This window comes from Xenopus laevis, chromosome 9_10L, assembly GCF_017654675.1.
Source record: "Xenopus laevis strain J_2021 chromosome 9_10L, Xenopus_laevis_v10.1, whole genome shotgun sequence".
Taxonomy (NCBI): Eukaryota; Metazoa; Chordata; class Amphibia; order Anura; family Pipidae; genus Xenopus; species Xenopus laevis.
Genome location: NC_054387.1, coordinates 121718177 through 121723747, shown reverse-complemented (window position 1 = coordinate 121723747; position 5571 = coordinate 121718177).

Below are 5571 nucleotides of genomic sequence, written 5' to 3'. Positions count from 1 at the left end.
CCCCCGTCCTACAGCCCGGGAGTTGGCCCCTTATCTCAGCAATGTGGCCCCGAGTTGTAGCAGTGGGGCTACGAGACCCCCCTGACTCATGATTCCTGCGCCACACAAGCACATGCCATGCGGGTGCCTTGCTCCTTCCCAATGCATATTTCATGACAGCTATTATTCTCATTTCACTCATGGATGGAGAGGAAAAGTAACCTTTCTAGGGAAGAACAGCCGTCTCCTTAACCCCTTACCTGCTGCTGTCTCCTTAACCCCGTACCTGCTGCCGTCTGAGTGTCTCAACCAGGGATAATGGTTACAAACCAATAAATAATACTGGTTTGTAAAAATAAAATAAACACACTACTGTCATCTAAAAGGACCTATTCTATATTACAAAAAAATACATAATTAAAGGGGACATACATAGGGAACATTGAGGAAGGTGCAACCCCCCCCAAAAAAAATGATGTTTTGCAACGCCAAATATTATTTAGGATGGGTGTACCCATAGCAACCAATTAAGGATTACCATTTAATATATAATTGGTTGCCATGTGCAACTACCCAGGGGCAAATTTGCCGAATGCTGATAAATGAACCCTATAATAACGTTAATAATAATGTCTCCTTTAAAAGAACAGTTTAGTATAAAAATAAAAACTGGGTAAATATGATAGTCTGTGCAAAATAAAAAATGTTTTTTTATTATAGTTAGTTAGCCAAAAATGTAATGTATAAAGGCTGGAGTGACTGGATGTGTAACATAATAGCCAGAAACATCTTTGACCTTCTGAGTTAGTCAGCGACTTTAAGGGGGGGGGGCACATGGGACATAACTGTTCAGTGAGTTTGAATTGATCCTCAGCATGCAGCTCAGATTCAAAAGCAACAGATATGACCCATGTGGCCCCCCTCAAGTCTCTGATTGGTTACTGCCTGGTAACCAATCAGTGGAAACCAAGAGAGCTGCAAAGCAGGAAGTAGTGTTCTGGCTATTATTTTACACATCCAGTCACTCCAGACTTTATATATTACATTTTGGCTAACTGTATTAGCAAATTCTTTTATTTTGCAATCTATTTATTTACCCAGTTTTCATTTTTACACTGAACAATTCCTTTAACATTCAGCAATTCATAACAAAAGTAATTTGCAATAGATTATGAGGTACACAGCAGGCTACACTGCTTTCCTTACAGCCATGCGATATGCATCTAAATTAATTATATTTCATGAGTCATGTGCCCACCAGTAGAACCAGTTAAAGGAGAACTAAACCATAAAACTGAATATGGCTAATAATGCCATATTTTATAGTGAACTTATTGCACCACCCTAAAGTTTCAGCTTGTCAATAGCAGCAATGATCCAGGACTTCAAACTTGTCACAGGGGGTCACCATCTTGGAAAGTGTCTGTGACACTCACATGCTCAGTGGGCTCTGATTGGCTGTTGAGAAGCTAAGCTTAGGGCTCGTCACTAATTATCCAGCAGAAAATGAGCTTCCCCTGTAATATAAGAGTGATGCCTACATGGTTTTAACCTGATAAATTAATTAAATTCTGTATGGCTGAATTGCACTGGGGTTTCTCGTCTGCATGTTAGTAATTATCTGTATTAATTTACTAATTCACGCCTTAATATTGTTTTACATTTACTATTCTATGTGTACTGTATATTGTGAGTGGGTCCCTAAGCTCAGTAAGTGACAGCAGCACAGAGCATGTGCAGTGAATCAGCAGAAAAGAAGATGGGGAGCTACTGGGGCATCTTTGGAGACACAGATCTTTACTGCTAAAGGGCTGTGGTTGCCTTGGGCTGGTACAGAAGCACAAAACATAATGTACAACATTTCTAGCTACTTCTTTAGTTAGGCTTTAGTTCTCCTTTAACTCCAGCACTGCATGGAATAATTCAATATGTAGAAGTGTGCTGATGAGGGTTTAGGCTGCAATATTAAAGGCTGCCTTTATAGTAAGGAAGAGAGGACAGTTTCCAGGACCCAAACACCAGTGAGGTACCTTGGGGGAGGTACCATATTGTTGTGTAGCATTTTGATTAATATTTTCAGAATATGCATTATGAACATACAAGGTGCTGTCCTCTATATGGTGTTGCACTGCATCCCAAGTCATATGTTCCACACATATACGGGAGATCAGCCTTCCAGCATAAGCTGGGGCCCCTCATCTGTTTGAATAAGTTACACGATTACTTATATCTTAATTCATTAATGTGCTGCAATGCAAAGCTCTCCTGTTAAAATCATTACACAAATCTTTATTTACACACACACAGAACAAAGTACTCCAAATCCTATCGGACGATCATGAGGGATCCTAATGATTTACTCAAAAATGCCGCACTGATAGCACAGGTGCGGGATCTGTTATCCGGAAACCAGTTATCCAGAAAGCTCTGAATTACAGGGCAACTTCCTTAGACTCCATTTTAAACAATACAAAGTGTTAAAAATAGGGATGCACCGAATCCAGGATTTGGCCTTTTTCAGCAGGATTCGGACGAATCCTTCTGCCTGGCCGAAACGAATCTGAATTTGCATATGCAAATTAGGGACAGGGAGGGAAATTGCGTGACTTTTTGTCACAAAACAAGGAAGTAAAAAAGTTTTCCCCTTCCCACCCCTAATTTGCATATGCAAATTCGGATTGGTATTTGGTTGAATCTTTCACTAAGGATTCGGGGGTTCGGCCGAATCCAAAATAGTGGATTCAGTGCATCCCTAGTTAAAATGATTTCCTTTTTCTCTGTAATAATAAAACAGTAGCCTGTACTTGATCCCAACTAAGATCTAATTAAACCTTATTGGAAGCAAAACCAGCCTATTGGGTTTATTTCATGTTTACATGATTTTCTAGTAGTCTTAAGGTACGAAGATCAAAATTAATGAAAGATCTGTTATACGGGAAAACTCCAGGTCCAGAGCATTCTGGATAACAGGTCCCATACCTGTACATAATTAATGTACGTTCAGCCAACTAATTGGTCAGTTTTATCAAGAGCCAGTTCACCAGCCTGCATGTTTTTGGGAGCATAGGATACCCTGAGGCAACTCAAGCAGACACAGAAGAACACAACCTCTCCCTGCAGATAGTGACCAGGCTGGAGTTGAACCCCCATAAAAGTTAATTTGTCCTTGAACTTTTCAGAACATCATTACAACCCTTGGGCTTCCTGCTGTTATAGAACCACAGCTTCCAACAAACACAACATGAACAGGCCCAGGCCCAGGCCACCATTAGCAATCACGGGCCCCGTAGAACAAAATTTTTGGGACCCCCTGGGCCCCACCCACTCCACACAACAGTTAAAAGACCACACAGACATCAGCGCTAAAAATGGTAACCCCCCCACACACAAGTTATACAAAGTTATTGATGGTCAGGGCCCACTTATAAGTTAAAAAAATAATTGGTGGCCAGGGCCCCCCCTATAAGTTAAAAAAAAAACATTGGCGCCAGGTCCCCCCTTAAAAGTTTTTTTTTAAAAAATTGGTGGTCAGGAACCCCTACAAGTTAAAAAAAATAATTGGTGACCAGGGCCCCCCTATAAGTTAAAAAAAAAACCAGTGGCACCAGGGGCCCCCCCTTACAAGTTAAAAAAAAATTGGGACCCCAAAGAATATTTAAAAAAAAAACATTGGCGTCAGGGCCCCTCTTACAAGTTAAAAAACATAATTGTTGACCAGGGCCCCAAAGAATATTAAAAAAAAACATTGTTGGCAGGGGTCTATAGAATATTAAAATAATACATTGGTGGCCAGGGGATTCAAAAAAAACCACACAAATTGGTGTTCAGTAGAACTGAACTTGTGGCTTCAGGACTTCAACTTCGCCTCCTTTCGTGACTTCGGGTCTTTTCGCCACTTCGGCAGTTCGCTTCGGCTGTTTTCGTGGCTTCAGGAATTCGGCTGTTTGGCTTTTTCGATACTTCCGCATTTCGGCTGTTCGGGACTTCGAAAATGGCAGCAAGCTTCGGCAATGTCAAGGGGGGCCCGGCTCTTTTTCGAAAGTGCAGCACAGCCGGGCCCCCCTTCAGGCCTGGGCCACACGTACCCCGTGTCCCCCTGATGGCGGCCCTGAGCCCAGATTTAAAGGGTTAGTTCACCTTTAATTTAGCTTTAAGTATGTCATACAATGGCCAATTCTAAGCAACTTTTCAATTGGTCTTCATTCTTTCCAGCTTGGGGTCACTAAGCCCTTCAAAAAAAAAAAATGATCTGCAAAGTTGCAAACTTTTTATTATTGCTACTTTTGATTGCTCATCTTTCTTTTCAGGCCCTCTCTTATTCATATTCCAGTCTCTTATTCAAATCAATGCACGGTTGCTAGGGGAATTTGGGCCCTAGCAACCAGATTGCTGAAATCGCAAACTGGAGAGCTGCTGAATAAAAAGCTGAATATCTCAAAAAACAAAAATACAGTGAAACCTCATCCCCTAATTTTAACTTTTCCCTCATTTTACATTGTTGTTTTGTGGTCCCATCTATATATTATGCATAATACATTTCCCTCATTCTACTTTTTTCTGGATTTTACACCATTTTTTTCTGGTCCTCTGAAAAACACAAAATTGGGGGTTTGACTGTAATGAAAACCAACTGCAAATATTCTCAGAATATCACTCTCTTCATCAGTGATCCCCAACAAGTAGCTCGTGAGCAACATACTCACCAACCCCTTGGATGTTGCTCCCAGTGATCTAAAAGCAGGAGCTTATTTTTGAATTCCAGGCTTGGAGGCAAGTTTTGGTTGTATAAAAACCAGATGTACTGCCAAATAGAACCTAAATGTAGGTTGACAATCAAAATAGGGGCTACTAAATGGCCAATCACAGCCCTTATTTGACATCCTCATGGACCTTTTCATGCTTGTGTTGCTCTCCAACTCTTTTTTGCATTTAAATGTCGCTCACGAGTAAAAAACGTTGGGGACCCCTGCTCTACATCATACTATAAAAGTTAACGTCCTACGGGACAAGCAAAAACTGCCAGGTTTAAAAAGATAGGCCTCTTCGCGGAAGTACTAAGTGCTCTTCTGACACCAAGCTGGATAGGCTTCTCTAAGGGAAGGACTACACGGGCGTTTTTGGCACAATCTGACGCGCTGCACAAAAACGCAGGCGTCAAGTCGGATGCGACGGAAATAAGGTAAGCAATAGCATTGTCATATGGTGTCGCAGCTTTGATCCGACACGACTGTCAGATGCAGGCGCTGCGTTTGCATCTGACAGTCGTGTCGCGTTGGATCAATGCTGCGACTTCATCCGGCATTTGTATATCTTACCTTATTTCTGTCGCATCAGACTTGACGCCTACGTTTTTGTGCAGCACGTCAGATTGCCCTAAAAACGTCCATATAGTCCTACCCTTACTCACAGCATCTTGGCAGACATGGGGGTATATTTATCAGAGAGTTAAGTTAGAGATCACCACAGTCCACTAGAGTGAAATTCCGCCATTTTCCATTCATTTCTATGGGCTTTTTAAATATGCCTGTAAAAATCCCATAGAAATGAATGGAGAGTAGCGGAATGCATTTCTGAGAATTTTTGCCGTTTTCG